The 20937-nt window shown below is 42.2% G+C and overlaps 1 protein-coding gene across 2 annotated transcripts in view; it reads left to right on the forward strand.

The window, feature by feature from the left end:
• Positions 1-20937, forward strand: part of HOMER2 (homer scaffold protein 2) — a 736419-nt gene that overhangs the window by 32724 nt on the left and 682758 nt on the right. The window lies entirely within an intron of this gene.

Below are 20937 nucleotides of genomic sequence, written 5' to 3' on the forward strand. Positions count from 1 at the left end.
TTCAACATTTACATACCCCCATATTCCTGCCCCATATATTGCCGTGGATATGCATTTAGCATTATATATTTTTCTCATTACTTGTATTGGACGTTGGCCCAGTTTTTGTGAAAATGCTTTTAGTGAGACAGTTTCCCTCAAGAAGGCAAGTTTCCTGGCATTAACCGCTGGGATCCACTTGAACTTCTCGTCTATTACTATCCCCAGGTATGGGTAGGTTGCCGTTCTATCTAGTGGTTCACCTTTTACAAACAACCTTCGGTGCTTCCCAGACCCCTTCCCGGCTTGCATAGTGTAAGTTTTCTTAACATTTAGCTTTAAGTTTAAGGTAGCCATGAACGTACAATATCTGTTTACTGAACATTGGAGTTCATTTGGAGTTCTTGCTAAAATGACAGCATCGTCGGCATATAATAGTGCAGGTATTTGCCGACGAGCTATTGTAGGTAAATCTTTACTGCCTTGAAGCATCGCGGCTTCCAGTCCATTAGTGTAGACAGTGAATAAAAAGGGGGCCAGCACACAGCCCTGTCTGACCCCCTTTTCCACCCTGAAGCTTCCTGTAAGTTCCCCCTTGGTCCCAAATCTTACCCTACCTGTAGTTCCTGTGTACATTTCACGCAGGAAATCAACAATCGCTGGGTCAACGCCCATTTTCAGCACGATATTCCATAATGCTGAGTGAGCGACACAGTCAAACGCCGCTGATAGGTCGACGTAGACCATGTAAAGTGTGGACCCCTTAGCCTCCATGTATTTACCCGCTAGGAGGGAAAGGTTAAGTGCTTGGTCTACTGTTCCTAGGCCTTCACGGAAGCCGTATTGTATATCAGATATTACTCCTTGGTCAGTTGCCCACTCCTGAAGTCGATTAAGAAGGATCCGCCCTGCCATCTTCCCAAGCGAGTCCAGGAGGGAGATAGGCCTATAACAGGACGGAGTATTTCGATCCCCTTTCTTATAGATCGGGACCAATATTGATGACTTCCAAGAATCTAATAGCCCTACCTTTAGTGTTGCATTTAAAACATTGGTCAGTATGGGGGACCAGAGATCTGGTAGATGTTTGAAAACATCAGCTGGGACCCCATCCGGACCAGGGGCTTTGCCAGTTTTTGAATTTTTTAATGCCAGTTGAACCTCCTTGTGGGAGAATTGTAGGTTTATTGGGTATGTAACCTGCATTAGAGGGTCTGGGTGGTCAATGTCTATCAAGGTATCTTTACTAAAAACTTTTGAAAAATAAGCCACCCATTCATCTTCGCTTATAGCGACGTCGATGGAGGGTGTTTCATTTTTATTTGTTAAAAACGGTGACCTTACTATGTGCCAGAACATTGCACTATCCTTCAACTCTGTGCTTTTGCTGAGGCGATTCCATAGATCGACTTTTAACTCTTGTTTTCTTAACCTGATCGCGACAGCGTACTCTTTCCTTAATCTACCGATCTCAGCTCTAACCCTCTTATCCTTATTCAAGGCCTCTTTTAGTTTTGTGTGTGCCTTTGTGCATGCCGAATTAAACCAACTATTATTTTTATTTATTTCTGACTTTTGCTTACAGGTCCTAGTTAGCTCTTTATGTATATTTTTCAAAACTGTATTAAAACTGTTAATGACCACCTTTGGTTGTAGGTTCAGATCAAGACAGTTCTTAATTTCGGCACTACAATTTTTGACTATTTTATTAGTTGTGACTTCCTTATCAATTTTCCCCCATTTAAGTGTATAACCGTTTATGGAACCAATTGTAAGTTCTTGTTGGGCTAGTACGGTCATTATGTTAATGGGTTTGTGTGGTATATTTTCCGCAAGGGATGCAACTATTGGAAAATGGTCACTCAGTGGGTTTTTTACTACTTCAAAAAAATCGATAGCTATCCCATTTAAGGGAGAAATTAGTATATAATCTATCAGACTTGTTAATCCTCTTCCGTTGAACGTTGGCGAAAAGGAAGCAGGAGGATTTTTTTTTTCATATAAAAAACCTAACTGTAGTTCAGCCATGACCTCATTCATTTTCTCACCTTCAACGGTATGTGAGAAGTGGGTTATGCTGATGTCCTCCTCATCGATAATGCCACATTTGGTATTTTTACTGTTCATACATAGGTGGAGATTGAAGTCTCCCCCCCAAATTATTATACATGAATTTTTTGCATATTTTGTGGTTTGTTCTTGCAATACTGTTGCAATCTCGGTAAGGGTATTTAGCAAATTAGTTTGCGACAAATTATTGTAAAAATTTACTAATATGTACACTTCTTGTTTTCTCCTTTTTAGAATTATGAGTTGGAAATTGTCTTTTATTATGAGAGGTGCAATATCCTCCATTTGTATAGTGTTTGAAATGTAGGTGGCGAGGCCACCACTATTTCTGCCCGAGGGGGGTTTCCTTGCAGGGGACCAGAATGTTTTGTACCCCGCTATGTGTATAGGAGTGATTGCCCAGGTCTCCTGGAGGCAGATGATGGTACTTGAATTCAATTGAGACAAAAAGTTGGGATTAGTTTGTTTATATACTAAGCCTGCAATATTCCAAAAAGTAAAATGTAGTTTAGGACTAATATTAGTTGGGTCTGTAGCAGTGATTAAGTTGTCCACACAGACCTGTGAGCCGGTCTTATTAGGAGGAGATGATATGCTCAAGGCGTCCTTTTTTTTTATTTGCCCCAGTAAGATTGAGATAGATATTCCCCCGGGTTCTAAGTTCTCCCCTAATTCTAAGGTGGCTGCATCTTCCCAGTTGACTATAGGGGTAGGAAGTCAATCGTTACTGTCTAAGCCAGAGAATGCATTGTATCTGTTGTAAATAGGAATATTGTAGGAAGTAGTTGGCAAGTGTAGTGGTTGATTCCACCGATTGTCCCCATAATCCTGGTGTAGAGTAGTAGAAAGATAGGGATGGACTGATGGAAGCAAGCGATTTTGAGTCTGATGCCATTGTACTGTTTCTGTGGGATAAACAAATTTGGAATTTTGTTGGAAGAGAGGAGTCTTCATTTCTGGCTGAAAGTGCCTTTCATAAAGAAAATTCGTAGGGTTTGGTAATGTATTTGTATTTGATGGAAGCAGGTGCCTATAAAAGTAGCCCAGGGGAAGCAAGGTGGTATTAAATTCCCATGTAGAGGGTGGAGGGGCGTTGGCGAGAGTCTTTTCTGCCCATTGAGGGTTTCTAAAGTTAAGTGTTACACAGTCGCCCTCAAATTTTTTTCGCAAAGGGCCTATCCATCCTGCTCTTTGTACATGTGTAATTTCCCCTGCACATTCCGTTGGGAAGTTACAGTTTAATGAAAGCCAATAAAGTATTTTATTTTTTAATGATAGAACAGTTTCTGATTGTTCTGGCTTGAGCCTAGGGACATTAACTAGGACAAGTACAAAGGCTCCACATTCTGGTGGTAGAGTGATTCGTGGAGGAATTTGCTTAGCTTTGTAGGGAATTTCGGAGGGGGTCTTCGGATGGTGTATTGTTGCCGTTGTATTACTAGCCTGGGTGGGAATTTGCGGCAGATGTTGTGAGCCCGTTTGAGGTTTTTTTGAGTGAGCGCTACTGGTCGTTGGGGGAGGACTCATAGCTGGTACAAGGTGGGTTCCTGATGTTGGTTTATTAGTTGTAATCTTTTGTTTTGTCTCAGCAGGTCCACCAGTTTTGGGTATTGCTTGGGGCGGCGCTTTTTTACTTTCATTAGGTTTAGTTTTTTGTGCTCCAGCCGTGTTATGGAGAGGGGGAGGGGGAGAGATTTTATTCATAGATACCAGCTCTTCAATTCTCTTCTCTAATCGAGCGAGCCTGGATTCGACCGGCGATATATATATGCTCAGAGATCCCCGATTCGCTCAACCAAGTTATCATAGTCTGCATCATTATTAGCTCTTTCTCTGAAAGCGTGACTGTTATTTATATTGGGGGAGTCATGATGATTTTCAACATCAACCAATATGGCTTTACCTTTTTGCCCTTTCGTGCGTTTAAGTTTCTTACGAGTCAATGGGAAGGGTTGGGTGGTAGACATAGCTCTTATTGGAATTGCCCCCCCCTGTGTGTCTCCCAGTACATTCTCTGTGGTATCCTCAACTAATTCGGGAGTTAGAGCCACATTTAGAAGGGGATATCTTTCTAGGTCACTGTCCAACTCACAATTGGTGCTTGTGTCCGATACTGATAGATTTACTTCATTCAGCAAGGTGTGAGGGACGGCTATAATGTCATTGGTGTCTTCAGCTCTCGATGTACTAGTGTTGCCTGGGGTTCTGGCTGATTTAATACTTCCTAATGAAGAGCGTTTTGCAAATTCCAAGTCCCGAGATACTCTTCGTTGTAATAGTGAGATGCTAAGATCGATAGCGTCAGTAGTGCGTGTGATGAAACTGTCTATTGGACCTATCAATGCAGCGGCTCCGGCAGCAGTCTTGCTCCTGGTGCCTCTGGTAGACATGTTAGTGACGATTTTAAGCTTATATGTAGCAGGTAGCAGAAAGCGTTGGTAGGCAGCTATACAGTTCAAAAGTCAATGTTTATAGTGAATCCATTAAGAAATTACAAAGAACAAACAAGTCAAGGAAATCCTACTTGTTCAGGAAACGTGGAAGTTAGAGGGAGGGTCCGTCCTGTCCTAGGTCGTCCTCGGACGGCCACAGACGGCCCGCCCTTTGCCCGGGCTTCGCCCGGCGTCCCGCTCGCGTCCCGCGTTGCGAGGGACGCCCACCTTTATCGCGCCTCCAGGCGCCGATGGTGACGATCAGGGCAAGCGCCACCGCAGGGAGTCCTGGGAAGCCGAGTCCTCCACTCGGCGGCCGTCTGTGGTGTTATGCACGGCAGCGGGAGGACTCAGGCAGTGCGAGCTGTTAGTTCCTGGAAGGTTGTTGGTCGGCAGAGGGTCCGTAGCAGCAAAGGTCAGTGTTCACAAAGTTCACAGAGGGTTACACCCTATGGCCGAGGGACGCCCATCTTTATCGCGCCTCCAGGCGCCGATGGTGACGATCAGGGCAAGCGCCACTGCAGGGAGTCCTGGGAAGCAGAGTCCTCCACTCGGCGGCCGTCTGTGGTGTTATGCACGGCAGCGGAAGGACTCAGGTAGTGCGAGCTGTTAGTTCCTGGAAGGTTGTTGGTCGGCAGAGGGTCCGTAGCCGCAAAGGTCAGTGTTCACAAAGTTCACAGAGGGTTACACCCTATGGCCGAGGGACGCCCGCCTTTATCGCGCCTCCAGGCGCCGATGGTGACGATCAGGGCAAGCGCCACCGCAGGGAGTCCTGGGAAGCCGAGGGTGTTAAAGCAGCTGGAGGTGACCGCGTTGACCTGTCGGTTCATGGTGAGTGATGAGTAGAGGACGATGCTGAGGTTCTTGGCGTGGTCGGAGGAGGTATGTGGGCTTCTGAGGGCGGTCGGCCACCAGGTGCTGTCCAATGCAGAAGGGGTGGTACCTAGGACGAAGACTTCTGTCTTCTTTGCGTTGAGCTTCAGGCAGCTGTTGGTTTTCCAGACTGTGACGTCTTGCATTCCTTTCTGGGAGTTGAGTTTGGCAGTGGTGCGGTCTTTGGTGAGGGAGAGGATGAGCTGGGTGTCCTCTTTGTAGGATACAATGTTGAGGCCATGTTGTCGGACGATGGCTGCGAGGGGGACCATGTAGATGTTGAAGAGGGTGGGACTCTGGGATCAACCCTGTGGGACTCCGCAGGTGATTTTCGTGGGGTCAGAGAGGATGGGTGGGATTCTTCCGGTGAGGAATGATCGGATCCAGGCCAGGGCTGTTCCTTGTATGCCTGTGTCGTGTAGTCTGGCGACTAGTGCGCGGTGGGAGAAGGTGTTGAAGGCCGCTGATAGGTAGAGTAGGATAAGGGATGCGGAGTGGCCTTGGTCCAGGAGGGTACGGATGCCAATGTGGCTGTGAGTAGGGTGGTCTCTGTGCTGTGGTTGCTTCGGAATCCGGATTGGGATGGGTCGAGGATGGCGTTCTCTTTAATGAATCAGGTCAGTTTCCTGTTGACTGTCTCTCTGCAACTTTTGCTGCAAAGGGGAGGAGCGAGATGAGCTGATAGTTCTTGAGGTCGGTGGGGTCAGCTGTGGGCTTCTTGAGCAGAGGTCTGACTTCTGTGCGCTTCAAGTCATCTGAGAAGGTGCCTGTTTTGAAGGTGGTGTTGATTGTGCATTGTAGCTCGGGTGCGATGGTGGCCGCTGCTCTGTGATAGATATGAGGGGGGCAGGGGTCAGTGGGGTCCCCCGAGTAGATGCTTTTCATGGTCAAGAGGTCAAGACCGTATCTTCGGCCGTGATCGGTGTCCAGTTGGAGATAATGAGCTGGCTTGTGTTGTTGGGGGCGGCAGGCCATCTGTGGTGTCTGGTGGCTGGTCGATGAAGTTGTCGTAGACATTTTCGATCTTGAGGTGGAAATTGGTTCCAAGCTTGTCGCAGAGGTCTTGGGATGGGGTGATGTATATGGCTGCCATCTGGCTGGGGGGGTACAGGAAGAGGGGTAGACCTGGCTGTCATTCCTTACTGTCCTGCTCTTTGAAGCCCAGTTGGATTTACTTAGCCCCTGTCCTGTCCTGTTCTGGCCTGGTCTCTGCAGCTGCAGAGCTCCCCCATCAGATAACCTCTACCTCCATGCAAGCCACCTCATCAAAGCAGTTTAGCTAATCCTGTTAAGGCTTGCCAATTAGGAGAGCCTGCTAGGCTAGATTTTGGATCACAGAAAAGAGTTCTTTAACTTCTCCTCTGTATTTAGTTAAGATAAAGTCCACAGTGGCAAGCTGTTGGATTTATCATTCCTCATCTTTTAAGTCCTTGAAATATTGTTTTAGCTCACTCCAGTCAATAGGTACAGTGTATTACGAGTATTCCCATGTTAGCCTATGGAGCGAAATGCCCTAAAATCTGGAAACACAAAATTGGCAGTTTTTCCCTCCCCAGGGCCTATAAAACACATTTTAAAATGTTCATGCTTATTTTTTCATGGCACCCAACCTTAAGGGCACCTAGGTTAGACCTTAGTGGTGACTTGTATGTAAAGATAGTTTAATACTTTGGAAGTACCTTTTAAATCAAAAGTTGAGTTTGAATGTAATTTCAATTTAAAAGCAGCTTGCAAAGCTTTGTTGACTTATAAAATGACAGCCGGCAACACAGCAGTGCACATATATGTGTCTCAAAGCTGCTGGACCTCTGCCTTCGTTTTTCAAAGGTCCAAGTACCACTTCATGTGATATCCGGAATCAAAAGGGATCCAATTGGAGTTTTCATAAAGTGTTTACACTTTCTTGGTAACGTGCTAACCTCATTGTTTTTTAAATGCCAGAATCGCAGCACCCCACATACACTCTGCAAATGTCAACATTTTGTTGTACCTTTGCAGCCCTCAATTTGATCTGCCATTTCTATTAATCTTTCTGGCTATGCAACATTTGTATTTGCACTTCCAATGAGTTCTAAGCAATGCTTTCTGGATATGTTACCCAAATTAGCTCGTCTGTTTGTAACTCAGTGTTCCTTTTTCTTCCTCTAGTACTGTACATAGATTAAAACTTTGAATTAGGACCGCCTGTATACTCTTACTTGATGTATAATCGCATATATTCCTCACCTACCAGCATGATGGCTTGCTCTCTAATGGATCTCGGATCCATCTTCCTACTCCTTGCATAATGTACTCTCTCCGTCTGGTAAATCTACAAAACCTCAGTTTAGTTACCTTTTAAAGAACCATGTTTTTTTTCTTGTAATCCTTCTTATTAATGCTGCTAAAAACTTTAGAGGACTTCCCACTGGTTACCATATAACCTCAGAGTTGATTCCATGTAACAGCTTACCGTGTCTCTCACTGGCGTTTTTAACTCTTATATTTTCCCTACCATAATCAGAAGCCTTGTCTATCTGGGTTCAGTTTATGATCGCATGTTTCATAATTCTGTCAGAAGTTGGACTTGATGTTGATTTCAAGAGTATATTGAAACATTAACAATGTTAAGGTTACCCTAAACACCATCCATTTCAGAAGCCCTGTTTGCATTCCTCATAAAATGAGCTACGCACATTAAGTAATCCTCCGTTGATAAAACAACTCTTTACTTGTAACTAATTTCAGAACCTCTTCCAAATGATAAAATGTATGCAGGTCGAGCCTCTCATATTGGGGATGTGCACTGCGTCCATTTTATCGAGATAAATCCAAGCATATCTGTGTTTTATGGACTTTTTTCCCCCTTGGTTTCTTCCTGGCTGCCAGCAACCGGAAACGATCGGGTTAAAATGTATGCTCTTATCCATCTTATTTCAACACGGATCTTTGAAGTGCTTCTCAGTTTTCTGCTCTTTGTTGTTCTGGTGTGTTACAGGACATTATGGCATCATTTTCCTCATTACATTTGGACTGCTCTGATGCATTTGTGCTGTTACATCTTGCTTCTGCTGTGTAATGTGATGAGGGGTTAGCTTTGAAATGCTGGCCAAAGTTAGACATGATTGCTGCCATAATTCAATATGGTTGCAGCCAAAGTATTATAATTTTACAGTATTAAGTTGTTACAGCCTCATTTTTAAAATAACTTCTCCTGAATAGTAAACTGTGTCTGCATGAGGCTGTAGTACTGGTAGCACACAGAGAGCGAGAATTGATGCTGAACATTCTGAATATTCTGGCCATCCTCATCAGGTACGGGGGGTGTAATATTAGATGCAACCACGAACTTCTTTTGATAAACCATTTTATCGGTTTTTAACAGCCACAAGATGACCAAAGAGATAAAGGCATAAATTCAGTCTATAGTATCACATGTACTGGTTACAACCATGTGAGCCAGGGAATATACAGGAGTGAAACACTAGGTCTCCCGAATGCGGCAGTTTGAATACAGTAAGTCAGAGGTGCAGTCACTCTCCCCTCCCCCTGTCCCCCCCCCCCCCCCCCACACACACACACAGAAGGCCAGGCGCTTGAGGACAGCCCATTGCTTCAAACACCACCCTCTCCTGCTGGACACAACAGTCTACTCCACAGTGCCACATTGTAATAGTAGGGGGAGAGGAACTCCGCCACTTTGCCGCTATATCGCGAATTGCAACCAGACGCACCATACCCATGAAGGTTTTTCTTGGCCTTTGTGTCCTCCTCTATTCCTAGGAGGATCAAGTTGGGGGAGAGGGGTATCGCCCACCCCAGCACTTCTGCCAGGTTTCTTGTTACTGCAGTCCGATACGGTTGTATTGTCGCACAGGACCATACCATGTGGAAGAAGTCTGCAGGCATAACTGCGAACCGGGGGCAAGTGGAATCGGGGCGGAGGCCTGTTCTATGCAAGCGTTTGGGGGGTGGGAGGTAAGCTGCATGAAGGTAGTATGTTTGTATTAGTCACAGTTTGGAGGAGATGGTAAGCTCGCAGGGGCCCTCAGGGTGTCTCACTTATCATCTAGTGGGCCTACCCACCCTTCCCATTGGGTCTGGAGATGGCTAAGTGAGCCAGGGGTGTTTACTATAAGGGTGCGATCCTCCGCGGTCCAGGTTACCCATTAGGGTTTAGGTCTCTAGGGGGTGGGACTCTATGTTGTGTATTTGGCTATGAAGGGTGAGTCTGACCTGGAGACACCTGTAGAATTGGGTGTGTTTAAGAGCCAATGACACCTGTAGATTTGCAAAGAAGCATATGTGTTCCTGACCACATATCTCCTAATTAGGAGATCCCGATGTCCCATGTTTTGAAGCCGGGGATTGTTGCTATCTCCGTCACACAGGTGCTGTGCCATAGAGGGGTTTGTTGTGAAAATGTACCATCCCATTGCACATGGCACAGAGCCGCACGCCAAGCTAGAAATACTAACCATGTGACCATGGACATTTGAGAGGGGACCAGGGAACCATATAGCATTGCCTGTAGAATAGGCAAACCGAGCCGGGAGAGTTCTAATTTATAGGCTGGGTCTGACCACCCCCTGTTGAAGCAGTTGTAGGCGATGAGAGGCAAGATAGAGGTACAGATTAGAGCTGCCCAGCCCACCATCAAAGGGGCCTCGCTAACAGTGGATGAGCGCTTGTTGAGGCCATGATACCTGCCGTAAAATGGTCTGTGCGTCCCCTTCCAGCTTCTGGAACCAAGACCTTGGAATCTGGAGAGGGGAGTTTAGGAGGATGTAGAGGAAGCGGAATAGTATCATCATTTTGTACAGGGCGATACAGCCCATTATGTTATGAGGGAGGCTTTGCCACTTAGACGGGTTCACTTTTTCTCGTTGGAGCAACGATTGTAGGTTCCAGGGCCAGGTGAGCTCTGGGTTCAACATCGCCCACACCACAAATACTTGAAGCTCAGTCTGCAGAGAGGGATGTATGACTGTCAGTCAAAGCAGTCCCTTGAGGGGGTGAGGGGAACCAGCACAGATTTAGAGGGGTTAATGTTCAGGCCTGAGGCCTGTTCAAAGGCCTCAAGCAGGTGGAGACATTGGGAGTCACTCCTCCCTGGGTCCGCCAAATACAGGAGGACGTCGTCCACATATATGGTGATGCGATCTTCATGGTTGATGGCCCACAGCCATCCCCTGTTATAGCGGGTTGCTACGAATGAGCTGGGCTAGAGATTCCATTACTAAGGCGAAGAGGAGAGGGGACAAGGGTCAACCCTGTCTCGTGCCTCACCTTATGGGGAAGGATTCTGATAGGACCCCAATCATACGCACCCGGGCCAAGAGTTTGGAGTAGAGGACATTAACCATGCCCCAAAAACGTGGAACCATGGCCGGCACAGGTCAACACCTTTTTAGAGGGATTCCCAGTCCACTGTATAGGATGCCTTTTCAAAATCGATAAGGAGTAAGGCTAATTCCTCCGATAAAGAGTGATAGTGGGCTAGGGCCACGGGGAGCCTTCAAATGCAGTGTTGTGTGCTTCTTTGCGGCATGAAGCCGCATTGGTCCTAGTGGATGAGCATCAGCAGTACCCTTTCAGTCTGTCAGCCAGTATCATGGCAAACTTTTAATTTTGCAGTTGAGTAACAAAATGGGGTGGTAGTGGGCACAGGAAGTGGACGGGCTTGCGTCTTGGGAATGACTATTATAGTGGCAGAGTCCAAATCTCCTGGGAAGGAGCCCAAGTGACACATCTCTTCAGACAGTGGGTGAAGGATAAGTCAGACTCTGTTTTTCATCAGGTACTCCAGGGGAACCCATCTGTGCTGGGGGTTTTTGCCAGGGCTCAGACCTCAAAGGGCGTCCACAACTACTCTACCTTAATAGGTTCATCAAGTAGTTGGGAGTCTTTCTCGGAGAGGGAAGGAAGGACAATTGAGTCTAGGAAGAGACAGCTTGCAGTCGGGTCTTTATCCATCAGAACGGAGTATAGTTTCTTATATTGAAGGGCAAATGACTGGGCAATGTCTGGCAGGGCATGTTGCTTACAGACCGCTTCCTCCATTATCTCTGGGACTGTTCTATTGACTTGCTGGTGTGAGGCAAGCCAGTACAGCATTGTCCCGTTTTTCTTACCCCAGCTGTAAATGTTGCCCGTCCGTTGCACGCCAGAGGTCTTTGCTTGCTTCTAGGGAGTGTAAGCGTATATCTGCCTGGACAAGACTCCATTTGCGGGAAATTTCTTCCTGTGGGTCAAAGAAAAGACGCACAACCACATAAACTTTAGTCACAGCCCATCTAAAATAAGAGCTTCAGAATCTCAAACATACTCCCTCAAACCCCCCACCCCCTCCCCGATCCCTCCCCATTTGCATAAGTCTTAGCAGACACTGGCTTTGTGGCTAAACTAGCTGGGATTTTCTCTGGTTAGCTAGCATCACAGGTTGTAACCACAGAATCATTTACACTTTGTTTATCTGAGCACTTGCTAAAGATGTTGAACTGAGCTAGTGTCAACTTTTAGCTTTAAAATCGGGAGTGTCTCTTTCAGTTATCATAGTCAAAATCTCAGTTCTTAAATTTCTAGCTGAGTGGAGAGGTCTCTAGATTTGTTGTTTGTTTGTGTGGAGCAGTCCAGGTGTGATCATACGCTCCGGTTTCTTGTGCGTGACTAAACAAATAATACATTTTTTCATAAAAGACCAACCGTCGCAAATGTTAAAAGCTTCTTATTTCCACCATTCGATAATAAGGCCATAAAGGAAGGGTGAAGAGAGAATAAACATTGATACTTTTTCGCTTGAAGTGATACGGACATATGTAGCTAGCATAATATGGAAAGTCATAGAAAAATAAAATATTCAATACCCATTAGTGAGAAATAAAATAATTGAAAATCCATTTAGTTGAACAACAAAATAAGTTTTTTCAAATGCATTAACATTTCTCCAAGTGTTCCTGAGTTTTTGCTCTGTTTTACCAGAGTTAGATAAACTATATATATTCGGTTGGGTTCGTTTTTGAATAAACCAGTTAAAGACTTTCACTCTGGAGTGCTGTGCATACTTGCTTTCAAAAACTATATATATATATATAGAACAGCGGCCTCTATGGCAGATATAGACATTTACAAAACTGTGAAAACAAACTTTAAACCACGTTCTGTCTTTATGCCAGCCATGCATAAAGACGGACTAGACCTATTTACTGACTGTGTTATTAAAGACTTGAAAGATCTGTCAATACGCAGCTCCAGTGACTTCTTCAAAAATTACCAAAACAAAGACCTTATGTACAACAAACTAATGGACAAAATCAAAGCAAGATCTGACATCGTGATAAGGTGGTCTGATAAAGGGGGAAACGTTGTACTTTGGCCATTGGAAATGTACAACAAAGAGGCCATGTTACAACTACAGGACCACGAGTGCTATTCAAGGATCAGTCCCTCGCACATTGTTGGGATACAGGAGAAATACACCAATGCACTCTATAAGTGGAAAGGTATGGGACTTCTAAACAAACAGGAGTTCGAATTCTTGAAAACAGACTACCCGGTGTCCCCTCAGTTGTATCTTATCCCCAAGATACACAAAAACGACAAAGAGCCACCGGGGAGACCCATCATTGCAGCAATAGGTGGCCTGTTTGAAAGCACAAGCATTTTCATTGACCATTTCCTACAACCATTTGTATCACGACTTCCAGCATACATAAAAGACACTGGAGACTTTTTACGCAAAATCTTCGATGTCAAATGGGAAACTGATTATGTATTTATGACTTTGGATGTGCAGTCTCTGTACACTAGTATCAGACACCACGACAGACTACGAGCCGTCAATCATTTTCTGGGGCAGAGACCTATAACATTGTACAACCACACTAAAATGTTATTAGAAATGACAGAATGGTGCCTAACCAACAACACCTTCCTTTTCAACAGACTCCACTATAAACAACTACAAGGATCAGCTATGGGTACCTGTTTCTCTCCCAGCTATGCGAATTTACACATGGGCTGGTGGGAGGAACAGGTACTAGGAGTCAAACACGCAGCCACATTAACCAAGAATGTAGTCATGTATAAACGCTACATTGATATTTTTATACTGTGGCAAGGACCAAAAGAGGAGGCTGAATCATTTGCTGCACAGCTAAATGACAATGCACTGAACCTAAAATTCACATGCACCACCAATACCACCTCCATACAATTCCTTGACCTAGAACTCTACACTGAACACAATAAAATCCAAACACGAACCTACCGTAAGCCTACTGCGGGAAACTCTGTGCTACACGCACAAAGCTTCCACCCCCACAATCTGAAAGAATCCATCCCTTATGCAGAATGCTTACGCATGACTAGAAATTGCAGCACTAAAACAGGGCTCACTGAGGCAAAAGAAAATCTTTTTTCTAGATTGAAAAAAAGAGGGTACAGCAAAGAAACATGCAAGAAAGCAGATACCAAATGCAGAACATTAAACAGAAAAGATCTTCTGTTTACACAAAAACAGGTCCCTGCCACACAAACACCAACCAAAGAGCCTCCTAGACTAATCACAGGCTTTAATGCCTACCACACCCAGGTCAGGAAAATACTCACTAAACACTGGTCGTTGGTCAAAAAGGACCCTGCAATCGAGGAAATGTGTGGAAAAAGACCCTCTATTGCTTTCAGAAAAGCCAAGTCGATGAGAAATCATCTGGTCTGCAACGCTCCAATCCTCAAAAAACCTGTAGATTGGCTTACCAACCAAAAGGGTTTCAAAAAATGTGTAAAATGTAAGGCATGCAAGCATGGTATAAACACAAGTAAGGTGGATGTGCCTTTCAGCCAAAAACCATATTCCATTAGAGACAAATACACCTGTAAAACGTAATACGCGGTATACGTTTTGGTTTGTGTTTGTGGGAAGCGGTACGTGGAGAGTACAATTCACCCTGTACATGTGAGAGTTCTCCAGCACCTTTGAGCAGTGACAAATGATGATCCGGCCTATCCTGTGGCCAGACACATCAATACGGTCCACGCAGGTGACATTGAGGTACTGTCGTACTTTGTCATCGACAGTATCCCTAAAAACATCAGGGGGGGAAACCGTCTCCAAACACTTAGGAGATTGGCGTCAAGATATATAATCCTCTTAAACTCCAAGATACCTAACGGCCTCAATGCAGATGAGGCTCTTAGCGTACATCTGTAAGTCGCCATAGGAGCATTAATAATAGTTCCTATCCTCTTCCCAATTCCCGTTCTCCATTCCAGTAAACATCTGCTGTTCGCATTTTAACCTCGCATCACTTTGTACATATGAGCACAACCACCACCCCTAGACTCTGGAGATTTTCAAATGGTAGTTTAAGCTATTACGGACAGGCATGTTGTCTCATCATTTAAATATCATTGCATTTGGGCGTGTGTACTCAATTTTGAACATTGTTCTCGATGTTTGACAATGGGAAACCTATATGGAGTTAAAAAAATATGTATATTTGTATGCATTTTAATCTAAATGGGGAGTAAAAGAAAGATTCCGTGTGACAAACACAGGTGGAGTAAAAAATCATAGTTACATTCATAGCGCACATCCACTAGGGTACTATACCATTACTATCAGAGATTCCCAGTTTAGTCCACTTGGAGAAGAGGGATAAGCGCCAGCGGTACTTTGAAATAGCCAAGCACTATAAGCGTGCGATACACATAGTTAGGCTATTACACTACACATGGGTATAAACCTGGGGCCTCCGCATTTTTATGGGCCAGATACATGACGCACCGGAATCACCCTAGGCACTAGTCCCCAAACCCACTCCACAGTTTAATATTTTAACCACACCACAAGATTTTGTTCCATACATGGTGATTATTCACAATACATGACGGGACACAAGCGCCAATTAACTGCGCGTAATTCAAGGACCCCGTTTAATTGGGAAACACACACGCCAAAACTCACTGTTAGAAAAACTCCGCACACAGGGACCGCCTACCACACTAGCCAGACGCTTTGGAAGGAATGAAGGAATCACTAGGCTGTCATTGCGGGGAGGTTTCTATAGTAACTGCAAAACGTGCAAGCAATGATGACGTTATGTAGGAATGTGCATGCCTCAAGAACTCTTCTATGTCTGTCAAAACCAAGCGTTGCTAGCATAGCCATGGCAACAGGGCAGTCAAAAAGTAAAACAAGCTGAAATATACAGTGAAAAAAGAGTCAAACATTCATGATGTAATGTAATGTCACAGGGGTATAAATTGAGTCACAGAATGCAGAGATGTAGTGAACAAGGCGGGAGCTAGCCGCCGAAACGCGTCAAAGCAGCCTAAAAGTGGAATAAAACTTATTTGGAATTCGAAATTTCACGGAGTCAGTGCCTTTCTTATATTGTGAAGATTGGAGTGGATATATATATAGATGGTGAAGTTTGGTGTGGTATTAATATATATATATATATATATATATATATCTATCCTACTGGCAGTCGCCAGTAGGTATATATAGTTAGGATTTTTTCTCTATGGGATTTTTGAAAATTCTATGTCTAATAACTTTGGCGTTTGTGGACGGAATTGGAAGAAATTTTCAGGAAAATGGAACATTTTGTTTCTGAGCAGCCCCTGACAATTTGGGGGGGTTTCATCAAGGGGGGGCCGAGAAAAAAGGGGGGTTCCAAAAACGCGTTTTTACCATGTTAATTTCCATAGGGCGGTTGGCCTCACTTTTAGCTCGAACAGATGAATGGATTTGCACGAAACTTGGCAAAATTGTAGGGACTGTTAGCCCGATGTGCCTTTGCTAGGTCTCAATATATGTGCTCCAGTGGATTTTGAGTAATTTAGGTTCAAAAAAAGATATATATCTGGGCGGAGCCTAACCACACATCTGATCTGATTGGCTGTCAGCACTTCATCCAAGAAGTGTTGGCAGCCATCTTGGGACCAATATACATGATAGCACCTCATTAAAAAGCATTGTAGTTAATAGAGGGTTTTAGGACTTTAGTTACATTATAAATCATTTGTTGATGGTACCATACTCGTTTTAGGAATTGTGGTGGGTTCTAAGGTGATTTTACCATGTGAAAAAACCTTCTGCTGTGATATCATGAATATTGTTTGAAAGAAAACTAATATCTCATGATTTTCCCACAGTGGTTTGGAAGGGGATCTATAAGCTAAACTGAAAGCATATTTTCTGTAAATTCACATTATCTTTCTCAGTCATGTGAAAATGAAGTCTGACATTCTCAGTAAAACATGTAAATCCAACAAGGACAGAGACTGTCAGTTGATTCCTTTGTGTTCTACTGCAGCCTCCTAGTGTGTTCTAAAGAACAACTAGAGCGCTAACAGTCCTACTTATTACAAAGGTATGGCACACCTGAAGCCATCTTGATTGGAATAAAGTGGTAACTCTTAAAACATTTAATTTAAAAAGAAACAACATGAGGGGGTATATTTTGCCATAGAAAGTATGATTAGTGCTGCAGAATGAAAAATCAGGGCACATTTTGAGTGACTTCTCAAATCCTCTTCTATTTCATTTAAAAATTCTGACATGCAGTCTCCCAAAATGGCCACCAGAGACAAAAGAGCCCAAATGTAGCCCAAATATCACCCAGATGTAGCCCAATGATAGCCCAATGACAGAATGTCCCAGAGTGTTCTAAAGAACTAGAGCGCTAACAGTGCTACTTATTACAAAGGTATGGCACACCTGAAGCCATCTTGATTGGAATAAAGTGGTAACTCTTAAAACATTTAATTTAAAAAGGAACAAAATGAGGGGGTATATTTTGCCATATGAATTATGATTAGTGCTTAAGAAAGAAAAATTAGGGATCATTTTGAGTGACTTCTCAAATCCTCTTCTATTTCATTAAAAAAATTCTGACATGCAGACTGAAACCTGCACTTTGAATACCAGCAGCAGACGTCCCTGGTGAGCAGTAGCTTTACTACAGTGATCTAATGTGCAACTAGAGTGCTAACATTCAGAATTTATGGCAAATGTGTGACACATCTGAATGCCTTCTTGATGGAAACAAAGTAAACAAGCATTGAAAATGCAATAGATCTCGCCCTCGTTAAAGTTAAAGCCATTCTGTTTGTAATGAGGTGGCTTTTTAGCTTTGCTTTTATTAGTGTTTTTTCAACTTTCATGTAAATAACATGCATCTGTATGCATATAAGTATGCATGCATTTATGTTTGTATTTATATAGATATACAGATGATATGTGTTTATATATGTATGTATATATATATATATATATATATATATATATATATATATATATATATATATATTCACTGAAAAAACCATAGGCTATAGACCATATATAGTTAGGAATTAGCATTTACAAAACCTTAAAAATTCACTGAAAAAACCATAGGTTATAGACCATATATAGTTAGGAATTAGCATTTACAAAACCTTTTGAGATGTCATCAGTGATGTCACTGACCATGTCATGAATGATGTAATATGTGACATCATCAGCAGTGGATTGCGGGTGCGCGATATATAGTTAGTGCAACTAACTATATATGGAATTTCAATGGTTTTGTGTGAGTAAAATAAGGTTTTGTAAATGCGAATTCCTAACTATATATGGTCTATAACCTATGGTTTTTTCAGTGAATATATATATATATATATATATATATATATATATATATATATATATATATATATATATATATATATATATATATATATATAATCAATCAACAGCAGTATTTCAGGGCTCCGCATTCCATCGACCCAGAAAGACCACACGAATCCAAACGTAAATAAAGGCACAGGGTTTATTAAAGTTTAGTCCAACAAAATCTGACGCGTTTCGTGCATCCGCCCTTGCTCACAGACAGTCAGTTAGTGCGGCATTCACATTTAAATACCCAGTGCTTCACAGTTTTTTTTGGTGTTTCAATTAGCATTTTTTTCATTAGCATTTTTTTTCCTTTTTTCAAACACTACACCATGTGATCATGGAAAGGAAGGACAAACTCCATTGTGAGCACTACAAAGTCTGTTTTCCAAACATAAATGTTAACAGTTAATCTCTAGTACACATTAGATGGTTAAAATCCACAATATGTAAAAAAGAGTTTGTTAAAATCCATTATTTATAACAATATATTCAATGGCCAATAAATGCGACAAATCAAATACAATCAGACGCAAATAAAATGATTGCTTATAATGCAAGCAGACTCAGGCAAAAAGAACCTTGTCAACATACATTCAAAAAGAAACTAGGTAGTCTTTTTAAATAAAACCCATACATTGTGCAAAATACGCAATCATGTGCAAATTTGCAAATAAATATCCTCATAAAGTGCAAATGCAATGTGCAATTTATATTGTCTATATCAACATTATAAAGTGTCAAAGTGCCATTCTGTGCAAAAATTGCATAAATGTAAACAATTGGATAAAATCCAATATGAATGGGTTCTATGTCTCTTTTTGTATAACAAGGCAATCAAAAACCAAAATGCACGAAATGCAAAAGAGGCCAACAATGTAATTCAACTGAGAAAGATGGATCAGTACTAGAAAAACCACTCTAGTTGAATTCTGACGTGGTTATAAGTAAGGAAAACAGAAATTGACAAATAGTCCCGTGTGGCTATGTCCTAATAAAGTAAAAAAGTGTACCCCAAAAAATAACAGGTGGAAAAAAGCTTATATGGTAACAACCATGAAGCAATGTGTGATAGGGAAAATGAGAAAGTAAAAAAGTGTGTATATGAAATTCTGTGTACAAAGGTATACCTAAACCAATGAAATTACTGACAGATGTTATTATGCAGAAAACTAGACTACAAAGGTTTACAGGAAAACGTGTGTATGTATGTATGTATGTATATATATATATATATATATATATATATATATATATATATATATATATATATATATATATATATTACCTACTGGCGACCGCCAGTAGGTATATATAGTTAGGATTTTTTTCCTATGGGATTTCTGAAAATTCTATGTCGAATAACTTTGGTGTTTGTGGGCGGAATTGGCTGAAATTTTCAGGAAAATGGCACATTTTGTTTCTGAGCAGCCCCTGAAAATTTGGGGGGGTTTCGTCAAGGGAGGGACGAGAAAAAAGGGGGGTCCCAAAACGTGTTTTTCCCATTCATTTTTCCACAGGGCGGTTGGAATCACTTTTAGCTCGAACGACTGAATGGATTTACACGAAACTTGGCAAAATTGTAGATATGGTTTGCCCGACGTGCCTTTGCTATGTCTTAATATATGTGCTCCAGTGGATTTTGAGAAATTAGCGTTTTAAAAAACAGATATATCTGTGACAGCGTCCCGGTTAGCGCCCCGGTTCGCGTACCTGACGCGTAACGGAACTTCGCGAGGAGAAGCGGATTGGCTCCCTAGTGACTGTGAACATTCTAAACAGTGCGAAGCGGCCACCATCTTGTGTCTCGGTAGGATCGAGACACAAGAGGTGGCAAAAACAAAGGGGGAAATGAGCATAAGGGGGCAGAGTACATCCTCCCTGACCCCCTAGGTTTGATGAGGGGGCTTTAAAAGGGCCCCGCGGGGCAAAAAATAATAATTTTTATCGTTTTTTTGTGGGGGGAGCGCTCGGTACGCGCACCGGGAAGCGGTCCGGGGAGCGTAATATAGGGAAAATAGAATAAAAGAATGTTCAAATAATGTATGTATATTGATTTTTTTTTTTTTTTTATTTTTTTTTTTTATTGAAGTACCAACATGTAGGTACCAATGCAGAGTCTAAAAATAAAAATAAACCGTTACCTTTGTAGATATCTTGCATGTTGTTTCAGAAGTTATTGTGGTATATGGAATTCATAGCATAGTCTGTGAGGAAAGCAGAAAGAATATGGAGGCAGGAGATGAAAAAGAGATGTTAAATACACACTGGAGATAAAATAGTGGGAGAAAGGAAGTAACTATGAGCAAACTTACTATGTTACACAAAAAAGTTGCACAGAATATTTAAAGTCTGACTTTACATTATAATCAATTTGGTACTAGTTTAAAAAATACATATAAAAATGAATAATGTCTCAAACAATTTTTGAATTATTAAATATAAATTTATTTCTCAGATTCATTTCAAAATTTAAAAGAACTTCTAATATTTGATTGTCAGAAATGTCCTCATTTTCAATCAGGAAATCTACTGATTCTACACATTAAAGAAGTTCAAAGTCCCGTGATTCATCCATGAATTCTGAGTTATTGGGTTCAATATCTGTATCTTTGTTGCTTTCCAGAACAATTTCAATGGTATTTTTTTGCTCTCCTTCCGTTTTTGTGCTGTAATTTGATTTAAAAAAATATATATCAGTAGAGATAGGGCACTGTTGGGTTTAAGTTCAGACAGGTAGTTTGGTTTTTTTAACAGTGATTTTATCTTTGGGCAGTGTATGGCATCAGTGGAAGTAAAAATATAAAAAAGTGTATGTGATAAAGCCTAAGTAAATTCATAATTATACAAGACAAGCCTAACTCCATCCATAACTATAACAGAGAAGTCTATCTCAATCTATAACTATTAAAGAGGGATAGTATATAACTTTCAGAAAAT

Source organism: Lissotriton vulgaris, chromosome 2_1 (assembly GCF_964263255.1).
Source record: "Lissotriton vulgaris chromosome 2_1, aLisVul1.2, whole genome shotgun sequence".
Lineage (NCBI taxonomy): Eukaryota > Metazoa > Chordata > Amphibia > Caudata > Salamandridae > Lissotriton > Lissotriton vulgaris.